Source organism: Lissotriton vulgaris, chromosome 6 (genome assembly GCF_964263255.1).
Source record: "Lissotriton vulgaris chromosome 6, aLisVul1.2, whole genome shotgun sequence".
NCBI classification, from domain to species: Eukaryota; Metazoa; Chordata; class Amphibia; order Caudata; family Salamandridae; genus Lissotriton; species Lissotriton vulgaris.
The window spans coordinates 1,736,190,263-1,736,214,956 of NC_141694.1; the positions used below are offsets into that span (position 1 = coordinate 1,736,190,263).

General features: G+C 45.2%; 1 protein-coding gene across 1 annotated transcript in view; it reads right to left on the bottom strand.

The window, feature by feature from the left end:
* ALK (ALK receptor tyrosine kinase) overlaps window positions 1-24,694 on the bottom strand; it is a 2,610,699-nt gene that overhangs the window by 2,516,999 nt on the left and 69,006 nt on the right. The window lies entirely within an intron of this gene.

Genomic DNA, 24,694 nt, shown 5'->3' on the forward strand with positions numbered 1-24,694 from the left:
GTGTGTTATACATACATACATACATACCACGGAGGGACAATGATGCGTTGGTTCCTTACTGGAGAGGAGATGATGCATCCATTTTTACTGCGAGGGGAGGTGATGCATCAGTTTCTTACAGAAAGTGCAGATTTGGTGCACAGCTGCAATGCGTGAGAAAATCCAGGCACTGGGGTTTGATGCAGTAATGATCCAGGCGCTGCGTCAAAATCTGCGGCCACAAACAGGGGATGCATTGATTTTTCCAGGCACACAGCACGGTCTGCGTCGGAGTCGGAGTGGGAGTTTCACACTTCGGAGACTCGGTGCTCGGGCCAAGGACTGCAGTGGTTTCTTCAGCCACTGACAGGTGCTGCATCAATATTTTCAGTGGCACCATGGCAATGCGCATGTTGTTCAACTGCACAGCAGGTTGCGGCTGAAAAAAAGGGTGCTGCAAGGGTGATGCGTGGATTTTCAGCAACAGGAGCAGCAGAACAATTTCCAAGGGCCCAGAACTGGAGTTGACACCACAAGGCAGGTCAGAACTCCCAGCAGTGGAGTTCAGGGATGCTGCAGGTAAAATATTTGTGTTCTTGAGACTTCTTAACAGGAGGCAAGCCCTACATCAAGCCTTTGGAGAAGAGGAATGTGAACCGCTCCCAGATCTGTCCCTTAAAACACAAGATGGTTCAGTTAAGAGGGTAGTTCGCTCCCTTAGACTGAAAGAGCGGCAGCAGAGCGACTGCCTCCAGTTGTTGGACCAGTTTGCTGAACTGTTCTCCCTGACACCTGTACTGTCCTAGTGGTGTGTCCATGAAATTGACACTGGTGACAGCTTAACTGTGGGAAACTAAATTTACAGGCAATCAGGTAAGAAATGGGCCAGCATAAAGGGAGGAGTATGCAAGATATTCTGCATGGGAGTGATTGAACACTCCAGTCATCACTGGTCTGACCCAGTGATGCTGATGCCCAAAACAACCCCACCAAAAGGAAGACTCCAGAATTGAGATTCTGTGCTGACAACAGGGGACTCAATACCATCACCAAGACTGATGCATACCCCACCCGCAGAGCTGATGAGCTCATTGATCGGTTAGGGACTGCCAACTATGTCAATATTTTTTAATTGACGTCTGGATGCTGGTAGATCACCCTGAGTGAGGGCGCAAGGAGGAGGGCAAGGAAAAATCCACATTCCTAACTACTGTAGGCCACTTCAAATTCAAGGTAATACCCTTTGGCTTGAAGAATGCCCTGCCACCTATCAGGTGTTGGCCAACTGGGCAGTACAGTAGTCTGCGGAGTACATCTGAAGGATATTGCTGTCTTTGGCTCCACCTGGAAGGACCTCCCAACCCACCTTAAAGGAGTGCTTTAGGCCCTCCACCAGGCAGGACATAATAGGAAGGCCGAAAGTGCGAGATATATTTAGCCTCTTCATGCCAAAGTCCAGACTATCATGGTTTGGAAGCCTCTCATCAAGCAGCATCTGGTCAAACAGGTATGAAAGGGTGCTATAGAAGGTTTGTCAAGGAATATAGCACAATTGTGCCCCTCATTACAAAGATGAAATCTAAAAAATGGCCTAAGATGGTCATATGGACAGAGCAATCTCAGAATGACTCTGACACCCTGGAAAGGATACTTAACGTACCTGACTTCTGAAAGGAGTTTGTTGTCCAAACAGACACTTCGGGACATGGTACTGTAGCAGTAATGTCACAGATAAATGATGATGGTCAGGATCAACCTATCGTCTTTATCAGAAAGTAACTATTGCCTAATGAGCAGCATAGGAATCTCCTTGAGAGAGATGCCTCTGTAGTGGCTTGGTCACTAAAGAAGCTGAAACCCTACCTGCTTGGGACCTAAGGCAGGGTACAAACTGACCACTAACATTTCAGGTGGCTCATGCAGATGAGAGGGGAGAATCCTAAACTGGTGCGATGGTCAATTTTCCTACAGGGATGGACTTCACAGTGGAACACAAACCTGGAACTGACAGCAATGGAGATGCTCTTACCAGTTTATTTTGTTTAGATAAGCAGAAGTGCCAAGGAAATAGCTGAGGATGTGCTTTTTGTAGGCCAGGTGTGCCACTTGCACTAATGCTAGCAAGGAAAATGAGCACACATGTACACTTTTTATTGTAAAACCTTTATAACTGAGATGCAGGGGGCCTCCGGGCAAAAGATTCACTGTACATGGTTCACTAATGATAGGAACTGCCTTGCAGCCGCCTCTGCTGTTTGTTAACATCATGGGCTTCCATCTCACACCATCCCTCTCCCTCCCATCTCTCATCATCCCTCTCCCTTCCATCTCTCATCTTCCCTCTCCCTTCCATCTCTCATCTTCCCTCTCCCTTCCATCTCTCATCTTCCCTCTCCTTTCCATCTCTCAGCGTCCCTCTCCCTCCCATATCTCATCACCCCTCTCCCATCCATCTCTCAGCGTGCCTCTCTCTTCCATCTCTATTTCTCTAATCTCTCTGATGCTGAAATCAAGGTGTCTCCTCTGCTTGATTTTTTCCCCTCCCTTGGGCCATTGGTCCATGGCTCAAAGAAACACTGGCACAGCAAGTATGCCCTGAGCCTCTAATGCAACTGCAGCACTAATGATACTTAATGGTCTGCGAAGCATGCTGTCTACTCTGCCCACTCAACAGGGCCATTACTTCTAGTGAGATGCCCAAACCAGGCTTTCTGCCACTTTGTGTAAAAGAAATTACAAAAAAGCACATTTAACTCTCCCTCTCCTGTTGCCTGGCCCTGTTACGTGTGCAACAATGGTGGTGACCAGGACCCTAATGCTAGCAAGGAAAATGCACCCCATGTTCTTTTTCATATGAAGATTGCTATAACTGGGGTCCAGTGCCCATCACAGAGGGGGGGATCCTGTGCTGTGAAACAGATAGCAGAGAACTAAAGAAAAAACATGCCTTCTGACCAAGGTTCCCACTATCTGAAGGAAATGTAAATGTGTGCAATGGTTAATCACCATATGTAAAGGCTGCTTTCGAGCCAGTGTAGCTTTTAAATAATAGTCACTCAGCTTCATAGTTACAAATAATTATTCCTTTTGAGAGGTAATATATATGGATTGGTGTCACTACAACGCAGGCTATTACAACGCCTGCTGTTACAACGCGGTTTTTACATCGCATACCACTACAACGCATAGTGCTTTTAAGCGCTGGATAGTGATTTATTTAATTTACTATTCCAACTCCAGTCCCCGTGGATAGTAGGGAAGGTGTTGGATAGTAAATTAAATATATTCCCTATCCTAGAGCGCCCCCCAGCGCAATGCGTTGTAATGGTTTGCGTTGTAATGGTTGCGTTGTAATGGTAGTGCGTTGTAATAAATGCGTTGTAAGTGATGTTCCCCATATATATGTGTCCTTTAAAAGGAGTACACCCTTAAACAGTATTTTATAGCTGCCTGTTGTATACAGTGTAATACACTTAAAAAAAGATATTCACAGTGTTTTTTGTCACAGGCTGGGACCTTGTAGCACTATAAACAAGTCACTATTCCTCACTGTACCAATCAGGATTTATTTCTGTGACTCTCTGGTCGCACAGGAAGACGTCTGCAGCGATCAGATTAGCCAACTGAGGTTTCATAAGGTAAAAGACAATATTTCCCTTTGATTAGTTTATTATGCATAGGCGTGTGCATGTTTTTACATGCATTTACCGGAAGGTGAAAAAATACAATAAACCGCAGAGTTGTTTCTTCTATTAAGCCAGGTCTTTGACCCGAACTTCACACTCACTGACCCTGCCCCATGCCAATCAGTAGTACCGTCCTCACACTTTTTTATGGCCTTTAACTCCTGCATGTAAATGAAGACAGCCTAGAAACTCACCTTTCACACTTCTACTCTATCTTCATTTACATGTAATTGCCCCCCTCCCCCCCAACACATCCACAGCCCTCCAGGGGGGCGCACCCCACTGATTGAAGACCCCTGCTCAATAGGAAGATTGTATTGCCAAGCTGAAGGGGGCCAGTTCAAATCATCCACCGCACTTCTAGGTAATGACCAGCATGAACCAGTTGATATGGATTCTACCACTGAATGTCCAATTTTCCAATTTTCCCTGCTTCTTTTCTAAATTACACGTACTCCAGATGCAATTTAACACTGCAAATTATTGCACCACAAAACATACAAGACTGACAGTTGCACGCACTGACCTTTGTAAAAACTGAGGGGCATATTACCAAGAAATAGCGATAATAATCGCTAAGGAGGATTAGCAGCAATAATTTTATCGCCGCGCTTCGACGATTTTTATCGCTTAAAAACCTTGCTATTATCAAGGTTTATCTCCTAAGCGATATAAATCGGCCCCAATGCATGAATGTCGCTGAAAAGTCAGCAATATTCATGCATTACCGAGCTAATGCTCTTAGCCATGTTATCCACCTACCATTGGATAACATGGCTAAGAACTGCTCAGGGGCAGGTGTTAGCTTTTGGAGATATTCACGCTTAGCGCGAATATCTCCAAAAGTTGGTAATAGGAGATAGCGATGTTAGCGACTGTTTCCAGTCGCTAACGTCGTGGCACGCCCACTTTGCATGTCATTAGCGATAATTATCGCTGACATGCAATGTGGGCCCCAAGATGCTCGCTATCTCCTACTAGCTGTCGCTAACTGGTGTTAGCGACAGCTAGGTAATAGGGCGATAAAATTATCGCCGCTTTAGCGAGAAAAATTCCCGCTAAAGCGGCGATAAGGCCCTTGCTAATATGCCCCAAAATTCTGCTCCGGTCGGTCTTGAAATTGGTGGAAATTTCTTTGCAATCTCTAGCAATCGAGACGTTCTGGGATAAAACTGCGCCGGTGCGGTGCATGTAATGCACCCGATGCTGTCCCTTCCTCCTCGCACATGGGTTCGTGATTATTAAATCATCAACACTACAAACATTTCAAGATTGAAAAAGTTGAAAAAGCAATATGCAACTTTGTCACAGAGTAGGTCAATTTCGCGTGCGCCAGCGTTGTGAATGACCCCGTCATCTCTGCTCTTTAAATTACACTAAACCTCTTTATGAATTAGTGTACACAGTCAAAACTTTCCTTGTCAAACGAATGGAAAGAGAATCAAAACACAAATCATTTTTGCGTGCCTTGTGCAAATATTAATTACTGTGAGTTTTATGTCTCTGAAGCACACTCTAAACTGTTCCTTGTCCCATATGACGTCAAAGCCTGAATCTCTGATGTAACGCCAATGTCCAAAAACTCCTTGATGTGTACTTAACATATATAGAGGCATGCATTGAGGGGCTATAAATCACAATCTACCATAAATGAGTTTTGGTCTACAGAAACGTCTTTTCCGTTTAATGGCTTAGCAGCAATATGTCCTGAAGTGTTTCTATTCCAACACCGAGCTGCGAGACATTTATGGCTCCAAGTTAAAAAGGTGGTTTGAACCTAGTAAGAAGAAAGGTCACATATATCAAAATAATGCAGAGAGCTTTGTAATTTGTTTTCTCAGCAAATCGGCTTCAAGAAGAGCCCTGAGTGCGAAAAATGCTATTTTGTGATGGATGGCATTCTCAATTTTTTCCAGACTATCAAATAAATCAGACCCATTTTGCATAACTTTTTGTTTCTTTAAAGGTGAAGTAAAACTAAATCGTGCTGCACGCCTCTCTGTGATCTCAGCGCGTGCCGCACAGCTAGATTCAACACTCTACAGCCATAAGGGTCCCAAACCAAATGGCTGAAAAGAGACCAGTCCATCACCCCTGCAAACCGCCCCTGCCCTCCTCCCGGTCTGACCGCTAAAGCATCTATTGGTACATTTTGAAGGCAGTGAGATCTGAGAGACTCTACTAACTAAGGGATAATAGACCCAGGGTCTTATTTATGAGAGTGTACAATTGGGGTTCTATGTTGTTCCTCTTTAGTGGAGTAGTTGTTGAATCGAAGTGTGATGGTGGGATCTCACTCTCCCTGTGTAGGGTAGTAGTGGGGATCCTTTTGATGGATCATAATGCCCTCACACACCCTTTCAGGTGTCATGCTTCATCATCCGGGCGGCTCCTCGTTGGGGCGGCGGTGCAATCCTCAATGGGCTCCCTAAAAAGGAGCTCTTTGTCGGAGATCTTCTATCCAACTGCCGTGTGATGAGTGCGGGTGTGTGGTCTAGGGAGTGTAGATGCTGAGTGGTGGTTAAAATAGGGCTGGGAGTACCTGAAATAGGCACATTTTATTATGGTGGTCTCCTGTCCTAATTAAATGAAGTGAAACAAGGCACAACCATGAGCCTGTGCGCGGGTCTGTGTGCTCTTGTTATTCAGTATTGGTCAACATGTTTCTCGCTATTGGCACTATTAACCTGCGATTCTTCAGGACCTATATAGTAAGCTATCTACAAAAACTGTGTGTGAACAAAGAAAAAAGAAAAGAAAGGAAAACTGTGTCCAAGGATAGCAATATTACCCTGAGTCTTCGTCTAGCTGCCTGGATCTACCCACTCTTTGTGGTCCCCAGGCTTCAACAGTGCCCGGTGGGACCTGTCACGTGGCTCTGCTCACGTGTTGCGGAATTCTGGTGTCCTTCAATCTATCCTCGTCCACCGGGCCCTGAGTCAATTTTAGACCATGTAAGGTGGTACATGCCTGACGCAGGGCTCTCATTTCGATCTTAAAAGCAACTCAAATATAAAGCCACCCTGCTTGGCTTTAAGTGGCCTCATAAATCATGAGTAAGGTGACACTGTGCAAAGAATTGCGTTGCCTTACTTTGCACCCGGAAGGCTCCATGGGCGGTGCAGTACGTTTTCACAAGCAACACCCACGGAATTTGGCGCTGAACCTGATTTACAAAGTGATGCAAATAAAGGGAAGTGCCAAATCAGTACGCCTCCCGAGGTGAGGTGTGACGAGGAGAAATATGTTTATTTCGCCTCGATTTTTCTTCTCATTCTATGTGTTGCATTCTGCAGCACACATAGAGAGAGGAAAAATGCCTCTTAGGATGGTTGTTGTGCAGTAGGGTGCCCCTTCCTGCACCAAAAGCACCCTGCATGCAACAGAAGCACCCTTACACCATGGTGCAAGGGTGCCTACATTGGCGCTAGGATGCCAAAACGGCACCAGTGCAGGGAGAAAGGACAGGAATGCACCATTTTGCTTTAATATGGTGCATACCTGCCCTTTTGCTTGGGCGCAGGGCAATGCAACAGGGTGCCTTGATGCTCTGTCCCACACCAAAATCCCATAAATGAGCCCTCCAACGTACAAAGCCCTTTTTTGTGGCCGCAACTCTTGCTATTTGCTAAATCAGATGTTTTGCGTCAGGAAAATGGCTTTTCCTAGTCTACAAAAGCCCTTACACTGAATCCATCATCCCTTTGTAAAAATGAATCAAATAATTCATCTTCCATAAGTCAAAAAGTGAATAACTTTTGAAGATTTGTTTGTTTCGTATAAACCTAAAACATAGGAAATGAAAGTTAAATCACCCATGTCCACTATTGAAAAGTTATGACATTGGGGATTGATTTGCCTTATTGAACACACAGCTGGAAACTCACAGCTTACTTTGCTGCAGTCTACAATACCACAGAGACAGTTCTGGTTTGTGAATATTAAAAATAATACACCACAGAGACAGTTCTGGTTTGTGAATATTTAAAATAAATCATCACCAACACTCCATAGTTGTGCATTTACTGCACAGACAATAAGCATATCTAAAGGAAGACACGTATTAAATATTATGCACTTTTTGCCATCCACTGCGGGCTCTCAACTACTGTCAAATAAGGCCAGCAGCAGCTGTTGATGCATGAAGTGTGAAGAGTATGTCATCACTCAGAGCTTGGAGGGCTGATGGCTGTTCAGCAGGCCTCACACTCCATCAGAGATCAAAAGCTAAGGGTCACAAAATCCAATAAATATTGGATTTTTGCTCTTAAAGTGCACATTCTCACACATATCATCTTTCCAGTTAGATGCAGAAGCTATGATTGAACCCTAGGTCTCAAAGCACCAATGTAAAAAAAAATCCACTAGAACCATAAGCAGAAGTACATCCTATGACTTATCTTGATTAACAAGGACATTCTATTTAGTTCTTGTTAGTAATTGGGTCTTTAGTTGGCAGAAGTTTGCACTCTGTCCAAGTATGGACCACAATCCTTGTCGGGGTAGCTAGATACCCACTTTAACTTAACCCCTGTGCTCACCCTCTGGTAGCTTGGCAGAGAGCAGGCAAGCTTTACTTAAGAGGCAATATGTAAAGTATTTGTGCAACACATACACTCATACACACAATTAATATACCACAGAAAGACTCCTCACAGGATTAGAAAAATATAGAATATTTATTTGAGTAAACCAAGACCTAAACAACAAAAATCCAATCATTAGAAGTTGAGATATTAATTTTTTATGAATAAATCCAAAAATATCGCTTAAAAGTCAAAAGGTTGCTTGAGGTCACAAGGGACCAGTGCAAGTCCAAAGTCCGGTACAACCACGATGGAGGGCAGACTGGCAACGAGACTCACAAATGTCCCGCTGAAAAGGTACTTGGAATGGAGCAAGCTTTAACATCGAGAGCATGATGCATCAGTTCCGATTCATTCAGTAGATTCCTGTGTCGTCTTCGGGCATGGTAGAGATGAATGCACTGTGTCATCATCGAGCAGCACAAAGTGTCATTGTTGGCCCGCAAAGGCTGTGATACCGCTGTCGAACAGCCTCTGCGTCAGCATGAAAGGTCAATGCATCAGTTTCAACAGCTCATGGTGACGATGCATCGGTTTTGAAGCAAAACAACTGCAGAACCCACTTCTGAGGCCCAGGACCACCTCAGGCAAAGGTAGGAATCACAGATGGTAGAACCCAGCAGCACCAGTGGTATCAAGGGAGATGGTTCCAGTCCTTGTCCTCAGCAGGCAGCAAGGTGAATCAGGAAAGCAGAGAAGCAGTTCCTCAGGACAGTCAGCCAAGGCAGAGTGCCAATCCTTACGGCACAGTAGTCTTTACTCCAGCAAAGTTCTTCCAAGGTCCAGTAGTGTACTGATTTGGTAGGGTCAGAGCCCCAGTTCTTATACCGAAAAGTGCCTTTGATGTAGGGGGTGATATCAAAGTAACTCTCTGATAGTGGCGGCACCTCCACTATGGCGTAGAAGCGTCGCCCCACTGCTTTTAAGCAGTGCAAAACAGAAACATAAAATGATAATAACTTTGCGTTATTATCATTTTATGCTGGTTCCTGCTTCTTTGCATGCAGGTGGGTGGGCGGGGCTGCTCTGCTCTTGATGCAGGGAAGGAGTGGTTTGCCCTATCCTAAGTGCGCAATAACTATTTGGTCGGCCGCCCAAACCAGTCATGCGCACTTTCCCCGCTCTGTATTGCAGCCTGCATGGAGAACATGCCCAGGCCCCCATTTCCTGGTTGAGCGTCGAATCAGGAGACTCAAACCCAATCACAACGCTACATTGCAGTGTTGTTATTGGTCAGGGGAGCCTGGGTGCTTACCAATCACAACGTTGCAATGCAGCATTGTGATTGGTCAGTGGGGCCTACTTCCTGTTCCTCAATGTGCACAAGGAGAGCAAGAGCAGAGATGCTTTACCCGGCTGGTGACCCCCTCCCCATGATCCCCCGCACCCACCCAGCCACCCACGAGCCATGCCAGCTGCCACTGTTTTCTGAAGTAAATTTGAATCCCTTTCAACCCAGCCCTGGATGCCAGGCTATCTGTGGGGGTGAATCAGTTTTTTATGTGTGGACAGGACACTACCTATTGAAGTGTGTCAGCCCCTCCCATTCCCCCCTGCCTAGAAAGTCTCACAAGAATGCAGATGAATGCTGATGAGTGCTCAGAATGCAGATGAGCTTTACCTTCCTGTGTGTGTGGCTGTCTAGAAGGAATGCACAAAGTGTAGCTGTCACCCAGACGTGTGTTGGAGATAGGCTGCAGGCACACAGAGCAAAGTTTAGAGCAGAGAAATGTCCACTTTTAAAAAGTACAATTTGTAAAATAGTAAGGTGAAATCCACTTTTAACAATGTTTTAAGGAATTCCGGACGCTAGCCTATGAGAGAAGTAGGCTTCATAGTAGTGAAAAACAAACCAGGACATGTAAAACTTAAAAGTACATGTCCTACCTTTTACTTACACAGCACCCTGCCCTTAGAGCTACCAAGGGACTACCTTAGTGGTGAATTGGGTGTAATAAAATGGGAGTTTATGGCCTGGCAAGTGGTTTTAAATGTCCAGTCAAAGTGGCAGTAAACTGCACACATGTCTTGAAATGGAAGGCCTGAGACAAGTTTGAAAGGCTAGCATTTAGAATACAGGCCCTGGTTAAATGGTATACCACTTTACAAGGGGCTTACAGGTAAACTAAACATGCCCAGGCCCCCATTTCCTGGTTGAGCGTCGAATCAGGAGACTCAAACCCAATCACAACGCTACATTGCAGTGTTGTTATTGGTCAGGGGAGCCTGGGTGCTTACCAATCACAACGTTGCAATGCAGCATTGTGATTGGTCAGTGGGGCCTACTTCCTGTTCCTCAATGTGCACAAGGAGAGCAAGAGCAGAGATGCTTTACCCGGCTGGTGACCCCCTCCCCATGATCCCCCGCACCCACCCAGCCACCCACGAGCCATGCCAGCTGCCACTGTTTTCTGAAGTAAATTCGAATCCCTTTCAACCCAGCCCTGGATGCCAGGCTATCTGTGGGGGTGAATCAGTTTTTTATGTGTGGACAGGACACTACCTATTGAAGTGTGTCAGCCCCTCCCATTCCCCCCTGCCTAGAAAGTCTCACAAGAATGCAGATGAATGCTGATGAGTGCTCAGAATGCAGATGAGCTTTACCTTCCTGTGTGTGTGGCTGTCTAGAAGGAATGCACAAAGTGTAGCTGTCACCCAGACGTGTGTTGGAGATAGGCTGCAGGCACACAGAGCAAAGTTTAGAGCAGAGAAATGTCCACTTTTAAAAAGTACAATTTGTAAAATAGTAAGGTGAAATCCACTTTTAACAATGTTTTAAGGAATTCCGGACGCTAGCCTATGAGAGAAGTAGGCTTCATAGTAGTGAAAAACAAACCAGGACATGTAAAACTTAAAAGTACATGTCCTACCTTTTACTTACACAGCACCCTGCCCTTAGAGCTACCAAGGGACTACCTTAGTGGTGAATTGGGTGTAATAAAATGGGAGTTTATGGCCTGGCAAGTGGTTTTAAATGTCCAGTCAAAGTGGCAGTAAACTGCACACATGTCTTGAAATGGAAGGCCTGAGACAAGTTTGAAAGGCTAGCATTTAGAATACAGGCCCTGGTTAAATGGTATACCACTTTACAAGGGGCTTACAGGTAAACTAAATATGCCGATCAGGTATACACTAATGTCACCATGTTCTAGGGGAGAAGCACATGCACTTTAGCACTGGTTAGCAGTGGGAAAGTGCTAAGTCCTAAAGCCAACAAAAAGAGGAGGAGACAGTAAACATGTTTGCAGTAACCCTGCAAAGAGGTCAATTTCTAACAGTTCTTTAGGCTTCTTGATGGCACATCCATTTCTGTTGTCATTTGGGTTTATATACCTTGCTGCTGGCGGTCCTCTTCTTCCTTATTCTTTGACCTATCATAACTCACAGTTTTTTACAGGGAATTCGGTCTTTCAATTATATGTCCGAAGGTTAAGATCATGAATCTAGGCTTCTGTGCTTTGAGTGAAGGTTCTGCATTGATTTGTTCACGAATGCATGTGTTTGTTGTCCATGGTATTCTAGAAGACTTTTTCAACACCACAGATACAATCCATCATTAACTTCCGATTTTTATGGTCTCACTTTCACGTCCAAACAGTGCCGTGCGGAATACTATCACTAGTACAATTCCAACCTTTGTTCCTGTATATACATCACTGAATTTGGAAATTCTTTCCAAGCCTTTCATCATAAGGCTGCCCAGTGCTAACTAGAAGTATTTGTCTTAAATGCTACAATCTTTATTATTGATAGCTGATCCCAGAAGACAGAAGACAGAAGCTACCCACAATTACTATGTGTTTAATATCAATATTTAAGTCGGTTGCTGCACCAGCTATCAACACTTTGGTTGTTTGTGCCTTTTAGTTGTTTTTTCCATTCTCACACTCTGCTATTCGGTTTTTAATATGAGGGTTCAGATTTCCTTGACTTTTGGCTATTGTAATCATACTGAAGGTTGTTGATGATTATTTCACCAGTTTAACACCTTCACTCACCTCCCAGACCTGCACAATTGAATATGTATTCTACATACAAATTGAACAGGTATGATGAAAGAATGCAGCTATACCTAACTGATTTACTAATCTAGAACCAATATATTTCACCATGTGCTTTATTGTCTTGTATATGATATTCCATCATAATATCGTTTTCATTGTTTTGTTTGGGTATTTTTAAGCCCCCAGATTCAGTGATAGATCTGTGGCTTATGAGTCATAATCATGTTTATCAATATATTTTCTCCCTAGTCTCAGATACTGGTGGTATGGTAGGTTTTCTCACTGGGGCTTTGGGTGGTAGCTGTCAAATTTCAAAGGTTTTTCCAATCTGTAGGTTTGTGATATGAGGTTGTGAGAATCTGACTGTAAAGGGGGTCCGGAAGCACACCTATGGTGTGCTTCCGGACCCCCTTTACAGTGAAGTTCGACACATATGCCCTACACCTGGATAGCACCCAAAGATTAAGAAAAATGAAAAATAATGAACTGTTGCACAAAGTACGAGCCAGCACGCTTGAAAACAACAGAGTGGTTCATCAATGACAACGTTGGAGGTCCTTAAAGTGTTCACGTTTTAATGAAAATGAACTGAATGGTTTTACACTCATGATGTGCTCGCAGGGCGCGATGTATTATTGATTGACACTTGGTTATATCATTGGATAAGGCGCCGGTGATTTAGGCTGACCTTGAACTGGATGATGGGAGATGTAGTTATGAAGAATATATACCTTGCAGCGAGGGCGGGAGAATTAACATATGGAGCCTAATTGGTTAGCACCAGGGGTTAAATAGGGGAACGAGGACGGGGGGAGCTTGATTGGAATCACAATGGCAGAAGGAAGGATTGTTTTTATCAGATGGCAGGTACGTGTGGAGTAGGATGCAGTGCAAGGGTCAGGATCATTGTTTGAACGACCGGACGGGGAGGGGTGTGTACAGAGGGAAGAGGGATTGAGAAAGATATAAGCATGTTTCCGAGCACGAAGGAAGGAACAGATATAAAGGTTAAGGGTCGCGGCGGCGCTCGCGCTGCTTGCTGCTCGGGGAGGAAACTAGTAGCTTTATGGGCAGATGGAAGGATTAGAATGTGAATTAAAGCAACATTTTGAAGACTGCAGATACATAGGGAAGTTGCTTTAGAAACTCGCACGTACAGGACAGGGTGAGGGATTGGTCCTTTAGTTCTAAAACATTTTTACATAATTATGTATATAAAGACACATACTAAGGAGGAATGTATTAATTAGGCTGACAGTCATGCAGGTATTTTTAACGCATCCAGTAATTGCACAAATTTTTATAGTGGTAAAAATTGTTTATTGACATCGTGCGACATATTTATAAGTGAGTTAAACTGGTAATGTTATACTTAAATGAAGAACATCATTAGTGATTGTGATCATTTGTTATTTGTTCACAGTGACCCCCGAAGAAGGGCGTTGAGCCCGAAATGCATTGGGTACATTCTTTTAAATAAACGCTGTCTGAAATGAATTTATGCGTTTGTCCTGTTCACACTGAAGGTCCGGAGAGACATGGTTGGAGCAGTAAAAAATCGAAAATGGCATATACACTGAGCGTGCGCACTCGCATTTAAGTTGGAGTAAAAATATGAGAAACAGATAAGATTATGGAATAACAAGGATGAATATTGGACGAAATAACATACAATCATGCAATGGGCACATTTAGCAGTGCGATTGTCTGGGGCGAGATGTAGCCCCATTACAGAGTTGTGAGAATCTGACCATCACTAATCTTTATTTTCAAGTCCAGGAAAGAGAGTTTTTCCCATTGAATATGTTGAGGTGAAATTAAGGAATCAGTTCTCTGTGTTGATCCAGTCGGTGAATTCTCTTCATGTTCCTATTCCAGATAACTAGAATGCCATCTATGTATCTCCTTCAAGAAGTTATGGGGGAGGTAGGGATTGGTGTTCAAATAAATATATTTGTCTTCTAAATCATGCATGTACAGTCATGCTAGGCTTGGGGCAGATGTGCCGGTCATCAAAGTTTTTTAAGGGCCACTGTGGAGCAATCCATTAAAAGCTCAACAGTTTTGAGTATTCCCAGTCAGTAGTTTTAATAAATTGGAACTCATATCACATCCTGGGGGATACTCAAGTAGAGAATCTCTAAATCCAAGGTTACTAAGAGATTCACAGTAGGGGCTGATGTATGAACACTTTTTCCCATAGACACAAAGGGCCATATGTAGGTAAATGGCATTTACCGAATCGTAAATACCGAATTTTACCGATTCGGTATTTACAAATCGGTAAATGCCATGTAGGTAATTATTCGGTATCAATTACCGAATCGTTATGAATCGGTAATTACCGAATCGGTATTTACCGATTCGGCAATTGCCATTGATTCCTATGGGCCTTGAGGCACACAAGCCAGAATCAGGAGTGCAACAGGGTTGCCATTGATTCCTATGGGCCTCAAGGCCCATAGGAATCAATGGCAATTGCCGAATCGGTAAATACCGATTTGGTAAATTTTCTGAATTGTCAAGGGGGACAGGGTGTCACTTTGACACCCTGTTGCACTCCTGATTCTGGCTTGTGTGCCATGTGGCACACATACATGCCCTGCATGCATGTACACAGAAATTCGTTATTTACCATGCCATTGTATTTCATGGTAAATAACGAATTCCTAAGGGCCTGTGGCATTGTTTCCAGTGCCACCTACATCCCATATTACCGATTCTGTACATTTACCGATTCGGTAATTTACAGATTCGGTAAATTTACCGATTCGGTAAATATACAGAATCGGTAATTTTCTGGCCCCCTACATCTGAAACTACAAATACCGGTCGGTACCGACCTGTATTTGGCCACCTACATATGACACAAAATGGCTAAAATCATTTGATACATCTGACCCTAGATGTTCTATTTATGTTTGAGATGATGTTCAAGACATCTTTTCATTTTAGCTAGGGTGAGATTCTAAATTACTCTTCACAGAGACTGATCCATGACTTTGGAATGTTTTGATAATGTCACTCCTCCAAGATGCTGGTGCATAATATTAGAGTGTTGAATGAACATCATTGAAAACTTCTCACAGATGCGGTTGCATGATCAGGGAGTATTGCTGTGCAGTGACACCAGAATTTTGTTTGAGTGTGGTACGGTCACATATCCAGCTCTCCTGCTACATGCCGCAAACATATAGTTTGGTGCAGAGTTCGCCCATAATTTACCATAAGGTAAAGCATCCATGCCTTTCAGTTAAGAAATGCAGACAACCCACTTACACATGATATATCATTCATGTATGTCTGTCTATATCAGTGATACAACTGACTGTTAATTTCTTTTTCTGTTTATTAAGCAGGCATTATCCATGAACTGTTTACTCATGTGAGTCATTCATCTGTGTATATTCACAATAGTATATGTGAAGTGCCTTCTGCACCTAATAATTCCAAAGTAAAAGTAATCTGATGAAAGCTGTTTTTCACTCCTGGTCCTGATGAATTCCGGGGACTTTATGGGGCCTTAGAGGCAGGAAACATGTTGACCTAACCAGATTCTAAGGATGATTCTATCTAGTGCATCCACTTATGTTTTCAATATTACCTGGGAAGTTGACCACAAATAAATACTTTTTGTTACACACTTACATAGGTATTTTTACCCAGTTCTTTTCATTTATGCTCAATCATCCATCACTATCTATTAAAACAGGAAGGAGAATCCTCAGATGAGGGAGTTCACAAAGCTATATTAGTGTTTTGAACTATGGGATAAAAGATCTTCATAAAGAGCTCTGAAAGTAAATTCCTGTCCGTTATTGAACCCCCAGCATCAAATAAGGAGCAGGTCTCAATGATGAGGGATGCCACCTTGAGGGACCCAGTATCCTGATAAGAGAGGCTTGTAACTCCGGACTTTTCATGTCTGGTGTGGCAAAACCCATTGGTTAACAACCCAAGACTGCCATAAACTCCTTTGCCAGGATGTCAAACTTGACTGTACTATTTCTTGGAGTGACCAGCTGGCTTGATACAATTGGACCCTAGCTGTTCCCTCTGCTGAAGTGAGTCCTGGACCCTAAATCCTGTTCATGATGTCTTGGAAGTCTTAGAAGTGGCAACAGGAGTTACTTCACAAAGAAGGAAAAGGCTGGGACTAAGAAACATTTTCAGCTTCCAGACCTTCAGCCTTCAGCTAGACCTCAGGCTAAGGTATTCAGTTGTTGAGAGGACATCCTTTGATATATCTTCCAGGTTTGCCCCGTGGTGTTTTTGGAGCTCTAAAAAGCAGCGTAGTACCCTTGGCAGAGAAAAGACACCAATAGATTCTGGCCGATGAGATGAAATAGGCAGTTGGGAAATTTGAAATTCCCTGCTCAGATCTATTCCTGCCAGAACCAACGGGATCAGCAAGACCTAAGCTAACAGGTACCCTACTTTGAGAGGGCTTTGTCGGATACATCGTTCAACCTTGCCCTGCTTCAACTTCCGGAAAAAATACTACGGGGCATATTCTCAAGGTGATATCGCCGCATTAGCAACACTTTTTTTTGTATCGCCCTATTCTCAAGCTGTCGCTAACAGACGCTAGCGACAGCTTTTTGGCATAAAAAGTCAATTGAAAAGATTGAGAATTCAGTTAGCGATAATTATCGCTAATGATATGCAAGGGAGGTGTCCCATGCAAAATCTGCTGTTAAGCCAACATCTCCATATCCACAAGGGGATTCCTTAAGTCCAGAGGACCCCAAAAAATGGCTCCCACTGCAACTAGAGGCAGTTTTTTAAGACCAGAAAATATCTGGTATTCCAATGGAGATAACAACTGGGGCCTCATTTCAGCAGGTTTTCCTGCAAGCAATGTTGCTGCGCTGCCCTGCTACAAAATTACAGGGCAGGACTGTGCACCATCAATAAGAGTGCGCATTCCTGGGCCTCACTCACTAAAAGTGTTGCAGCGCTGCAACAAGACAGCATTGCAACACTTTTCACTACCCCCTTCTTGCGACACCACGGATTTTCTGTATTCACTCGACAGCGCTCTATGACGCAAGTAATGACGGATACGTCTGGAATCCTGATGTATCTGTCTGTGCTAAAGTTGCGCATTTCTGCAGTTGTTAGGCTTCCAAGTTTGCAAGAGCTCCGAGGTTCGAGGATTATCATACCGCTTGATGTCCTCTGCTAACCCTACCATCCACCCCTCTGCCTACTGGCATCCCTATCTACTGGCCACCGGACCTCCAGGTTCGATGTTTGCCCACCTGCTAGATCGTTATTCTCGACCCCTGATGAGCCCTCGCCTCAACTGCATTGCCGCTCCCCTCCTGGGTCGAGCGCTTCGCTTTTGGTGAGGACGCTCTATGAAACACCCATCGATGACAGTCTTGTTCCAATGGCTGAGACGATCACAGGCATCCTGATGCTCCTCTCGCCTGCCACCATGCCTATCTCACTAAGGATAAATGAGCCCTGTGCCATAACGGCAGCACACCGAGGATTTGCCCGTCTTGCCTGACCCTGTCATGGCAGTCGGCACTTCACCGAAGCAATGATGGCGGGAGGGGGCTCTCATATCACCTCTCACCAGGGGAGCTTCTTACCTCCACGAAGCAGCAGAGCGGTGAGGAGAGAAGAGCCTTGTGTCTCCCTTGCAGCCTAGGAAACGGCAGTACACGGGGGACTTCACCTTTGCTGACCCTGGCATGCCGGCCAGCACCCGACTGATAGCAGTGATTTCTTGAGGGGGCTCTCAGAGCAACTCCCCCCGGCGGAGCTAATTCCCTCAACGCAGCAGCAGCACACTGGTGTTCCGCCTGACTTGCCTGACCCGACATGGCTGCCAGCACTCCACCGAAGCAGTGGTGTCTTCGACAAAAGTCAGCATTAAACCCCTCGGGAACTTACAGTGGTGAATACATTTGTTAATGAGGTGGCAGCTGCTACATGCATACTCCAAAGGCTTACTTCTGTATTTCCTATAAACATAAATATGCTGGGAAGACAGAAGGAGCCCATAGCCACAAATGAAACGGCTTCCTGATACAGCAATAATCACCGGCCACAGATGAAGAGGTGAGGAGCGGGCGCTGGTTGTGGAAGGGTGGTTGCCCGCTGCTTCCCGGGGCGGCTGGTGCCTCCACTAGCTAGCCGCAACCAGATTCCAGTGCACTCAGCCCGTGATCGGCGGGACAACCCTCCCCCTCTCCCCTTGCAGGAACCACAAGAGAATCCTGGGCCTGCCGCTAGTTCTTAAGAAGGCGGCCCTACCGAGAGTGGGTGCGACCCCTGTCGCTGGCCCGGAGGGAAGCGAGAAAGAAGCAAGAGAGGCCCCGCATCGGCATTGGAGCAGCAGCCTGTCACGGGCATAACTGCTGATCAACCACAGATAGCCAGTAACATACTCGGCCTGCAGGACATCTTGGGGGGCCTGTAAGTGTGAGGGCGAGGCCCAGTAGCGATCAACCCTTAAGCGCTCAGCGTGTGGCCTGCTGCCAGACACCCGCCAATCCTACATTTCGCCCGATGGAGTATCTGCTTATTAGCTTGAAACCGGAGGTGGCGGCAGAGACTGTGCGGCACATGGGGGCCTCGGCAGATCGTGCCTGGAGTGAGCCTCTGGACTGCTTGGGGGGCCTTGAAACTGCCACGTCATTAATCTGGGGCCCTGCCTTGATGTAGATTGGGGGCCTGCTACCAGTAGAGTATACCTGCAATCCGGATACTGCAGGGAGCTTGACCCAGCTTCCCCCCCCCCCCCACAGAGTGGTGGCAGGTTGGGCCTCGGCCGGCGAGCAGGCTCGCTCCTTCTCCTGAGCCCAGTCAACCAGGTGTACTCATCGTTGGTTCCCCCGTAATGAGCAAAAAGTTGTCCTGGGGACCCAGTGCTCCGTTCGCCACCATGAACACAACAGTAGTTGGACAGGTGACACGGGAACCCAGCCAGAAAAAGGCCTGACCGCACCTGAATGGGTGATCCGCAGACTGAGCCGGGCCCGGTGGAGGTGACCAATGAGACGCTGCAGACTAGACAGAAACGGACACATAACCCTGCTTTGGTGGAGGTTTGGCATCCATTTTGGCCTCCATTTTGGCCTCCTCCCATGGGAGCTTAAGAAGGGCGGCCCTCCATAAGCACTAGGTACTGTCAGCCATGGAAACAGAAATGGGCTTGATGTGTACTGCTGGGCATGGAAAGAGAGGGAGGGGTGTGTTCCTTCCCACCATTGGCGGCCAATTTGGAGTGTGTTCTTCCTATATATTACACTCATGGCCTGCTTTGTTACCCCATTTCCGCATTGTTGATGGTGAAAATTTCCCATATGGCCTTGTATGAAACGGCCTGCAGGATCTGACTACCCTCTGAGGTGTTTTGTATAAATCAGCCTGCCTGAACTGCTTTCCCTCTGAGGATTTATAGACACAGATTGCCTCCTTGGAGTTTGCTCTTCCGCATTGATTCCACACATGTGACTGCTTTCTTTGCCCTTTCACCACATAGTTGGAGATGCCTTAGAGTGACGTTCCAGTGATGTGTCTGGGAACTGACGGCGCAAAATGGCAGATCGCGAATGGAGCCACCATTTTGTTGTTTCTTGTCCTCTTCCTCGGTCCATTGGACTTCATCCTGCCGACCCTCGGACATTGATCCTCGGCTGGACAGCCTTATCTCTTTCTCCCCCCCCTAGGCACCCGTGCGCCATGTTCTTATAGTGATATATAAGAACATGGCGCACGGTTACCATGGAATGAAGTAAAAGTATATATAGCTTCTGGATGACGTCAGTTGTATACGATAGATAGCGTTCTTTTTTTAAAAACCATAAGAGGTGAGCCAAGGATAAATGTCAACTCTGTCTCGATAGATAAATTCGGTGATGGCGAACCGGCAACCACGGGTTGAATGAAAATTGATGTGTGTGGTAACCGTGCGCCGTGTTCTTATAGTGATATATAAGAACACGGCACACGGTTACCACGCATATCAATTTTCATCCAACCCGTGGTTGCCGGTTCGCCATCACCGAATTTATCTATCGAGACAGAGGCGACATTTATCCTTGGCTCACCTCTTATGGTTTTTAAAAAAAGAACGCTGTCTATCGTATACAACTGACGTCATCCAGAAGCTATATATACTTTTACTTCATTCCGCAAAGTAAAGGAAAGGACGCTTTCTACCGCTCATATTTAACGCGATAAATACACAAAGACCTGAGAAACAACACAATAAGATCTGCTCTGAGTGTGGACTGCTCAGCGTCCCTCCAGATACTAATAGATATGTGTTCGCAGACCATCAACGTAAGCTGAAGCACTTCATTTTAAACTTACAACGATTGGGGATTTGTTCGCTACCTCATCTGTATATGTCCATCTGATTGCTTTAGGCCAACTAATAATAGTATTCTCAGATATTCTGCACATTCCAGCCATACATTTACACCAAATGAAAGGCATCAACATATTCTAGACCGAACAAACAAGCTATTATCCTGAAGAAGGCGGTTATTCGCCGAAACGCGTGTAGAGACTGATGACGACATTAAATGGACTGTATAGATATTAATAATTGTGTTTTAACCATATGAACAGTATTTAACAAATATGAATCTGTATTGTGTTTTTCATGATATTGTGCATAAGCTTTATGTTTTTAAATACTTAAGTAGCGACATTTATGTTAATGTGACCAACTCCTGATTTGTTTTAAAATTTTGTTGTACTGTGTTTGAGGTACATGCTGTAATTTTGAATAAATATATGTATATATTTTTTTTTAACAAGTAAATTGTTGTGGTCAGTGCATTGAGGCTTCTACTCTATCCTCAGTTCCTTATCTAACCTGAACATTTTCAGGTCACTTGTTGCCTAGGAAATTTTGAATAATCTGACTCTACAACGTATACATTTCCTTTTCTGCTATCCGTATCTCTTCCTTGTGGGACTCTTCAACTCGCTGACTCCCTCCCTTTGTCCTCCCTGACACTTGCCTTTCATGGATCCTGTCTTTTTCTGGATCGCTAATTTACCCTGGTATTGAATGTGTTATCTTTCTGTAATTAATGCGATTTTCTTTTGCCGTTTGTTCCCCCTCTGTTGATCTGCCAGGTCCGACCCAGCTCCTGGCCCCCTGTCCCTTGTTACCCTTTGACTAAGCACTCCCTCTTCCCATGTTGGGGAAGGATACAGTAGGTAGGCCTTGGAGTCTCAGAGACCCCCTGAGAGAGTCAACTGCGTAAAGGGAGCCTCATGCAGCGGAGATGTGGGAATGATACCACGTCCCTTAGGATCACAGCTTACCGGACCTTGGACAAGGTTTTTACCCATTTACCGGTTTGTGCCCCCTTCACCCTCCCCTCTTTCATGCTCTCTCTCACCCTCCACTACTGCTTTCCCTCTTTCATTCTCTGTCTACTTCCTCTGCCCCTCTGCGATGTGTGCGATGATGGCGGTGGTGTACGGTGGGCATGGTGTAGATGTAATGTATACAATGATGGTTGGTCTAGGAGAGTCCGGTGGTGTGGCTGTAGTTGAAGGTCCAGCTGGAGGAGAAGACATGCTCAACCGTGTTTCCTGCTATATTGCTTGCTGCTGTGAATAGCTACTTGACTCTGATGTCGTTGAGCTTCCCCAGGAGGGGGGGTTGTTCTGGTCCCTGGGATTGTCCAGGTGGAACTTGAGTCCGCCGAGTAGGATGTTGTTGCAGGATGGGAGAGCCTGGTGTGCAATGAGGTCTACAATGGTATCAGAGAATGGGGGTCCATGACCCGTGGGGCCTGCGGATGAGCGTGCCACAGAGAAGGGTTTTGGGTTGGTCCGGATCTGGAAGTTGAGGTGTTCTATGGTCATCGTTGGATCATTAGAGTACATGGTCAGTCGGAGTGTGCTTCTGTAGGTGAGGCAATGCCTCCTCCGTGAAGGTCGAGGTGATCCTTGCAAGTGATTTTGTTTCCGTAAGTGATGGCGATGGTGATGTCCGGGCCAGAACAAAGGTTGGTCCTGGTAGGCGTTGTGGCATCCAGGGTTGATGGCGTCATAGCGGTGGAGTGTCTGAGAGGAAGAGTGCTTGGTGCAGAGCGCATTCCAGAGACAGACGGACGGAGACGGGCTTGCCTTTGGCATGGGAGACATCCAGTACAACGCAGGCAGTACATCATTAACAACGCAACTTCGACAACGCAGGTGTCTTTACATCGCATTAGATTACAACGCATTGCAAGGTCATTAATGGGGCAATTTAATATTTTTGGGGGGTATGGCTTATGGATGTCGGATCAGGAAACTGGTGTGTGTTTTGTGGTCAAATATGAAATTTGGGGTGAGTAATGGGGTAAATTATGAAAATTGGGGTGTGTTTTTGGGGTATATTATGAAAATTGGGGGTATTTGGGGGTATATTATGAAAATTGGGGTGTGTTTTGGGGCAGATTAAATGTTTGGGTGTGGTTTTGGGGGCTCAAAAAGAAAATCCAGGGTGAACGGTTGGGTTTGGGGTGCAAAGGTAAGTTTAGGGTTTCATTCACTGAAGTGTGATTAGTGATATTTATGTCTCTGCTATGCAACACCTACCCTACTGTTGCAATGTACCTAGTATTAGTATGCATTGGAATGGAATGCAATGTCATGGCATGCGCCGTAACTACGTATGTGCCTTTGGCACACAAGTGGTACGTCCGCTGTGCATGGGCGAACAGCGGCCGCCATTGAGAGTGCGGGCGGGCTGGACAGCTGTGAGGTGGTAAACACCGCAAAGAATACTGGATGGTGCATGGACGAGGGGATGTGTGCGTGAGCGGGTGTCACAGATATTGTAATGAGGGAAGTCTTACCTCAAAGCAGGGCCCCATGTCTTTGTAGCTCCTGCTCACCTGCGTCTGATTCCAGGAACAGGAATTCGGCAGCCAGGCTCCCTCCCCTGAGTCAAACACAATGCTGACATGCATATCTAGCCTACTTTTCATGGGAATGAAGATGCATGCTACTCCAGTCACACTCTAAGCTGTCAGCTGTGTTTCTGAGGTGAGGGCATGCAGTTTTTGCCATTAGGGGTGGGTGAGCTAGCACATTAGTAGAGATGGGCCGCAGTCTAGCCAAAGGTATGGCTTAGCTGCAAGAGCCTGTGCACGAGCCGAGCCAAGAAAATGTCTCACTTGTACATCATGCAACAAACATTATGTAAACATAAGAGATGCTAGGCCTCTCTCTTTGGGGACGGGTTCAGGCGGTTAAGATGGTCACCCTACCGCGATTTCTTTATGTTCTAGGAATGCTTCCTCTAAACATTCCCTTGACTATTCTTCGGTCCATTGACTCCAAAGTTAAACTTTTTATATGGGGTACAGCTAAACCGCGTCTTACCTTGGTCAAATTAAAATCTCACCAATTGTACGGCGGCTTGGGTCTTCCCTCTATTGAGCACTACTCACTCGCCCTCCATCTTTCACAACTTTCCTTCTTCCTGCCCAAATCTAAAGACATACCTCAATGGGTCCCACTCGAACGTCACTTATTATCTTCTAGTCTTGGCTTGTCCCTTTTATATGGTAAGGGTTCCAGTTCTTCTGACCCCAAAAATCCTATCTTATCTGCTATGTATAAATCTTGGCAAAGAGGTCATCGTTTACTAAAATCTAATCCGCGGCTTCACGTTAAAGCTCCTCTATGGTCCAACTCGGCTATTCGTGTTCATGGTCGCATGCTATCATGGCCTCTGTAGCAGGAGGCTGGTGTTCACTCTTTGGAACAATTGTTCCATGACAACAACTTTAAATCTTTCTCTCAAATCAGTGACGAATTCCAATTGTCATCCACACACTCCCGTCAATATACCCAACTTCAACAGGCCATCACAAAACATTTAGGTTCTCCACCTGAATTGCTGGACACGTCTCCTATTCTGTCTTACTTACATTTGTGGGGTAATCTTAAAGGTGTGACTTCTGGTCTGTATAAAACTTTCCTGCATCCTCTTTTTTCGCAACCTCTTTCGAAAGTTCTTCAATTAAAATGGCAATCTCGCTTATCAGTTACATATTCCATTGCTCAATGGGATCAAATCCTGGAAGGTTTACATAAGGGTGTCCGAGAGGCTCGTCTCAAATTCTGCATTTTCAAAATCATCCATGAATGGCACTGGTCTCCATATAAACTTCATCATGCTAAATTGATAACGCACTCTTTGTGCTGGAGATTTTCTGCTTCTGGATGTGATATAACACACATCATTTGTGAATGCTCCCGTACTAGATCATTTTGGCTTTTTATAAGAAAGACTTTGGCATCTACTATGTCATTACCATTACCTTTTACTCCTGCAAATATTATCTTACATGATTTTCGAGGTCTCCCGACATTATCTAAACCACAGACTCGTCTTCTTCATACTGCTTTGGCTACGGCCAAAATCTGTTTATTGCGTCATTGGAAGTTCTCTTTA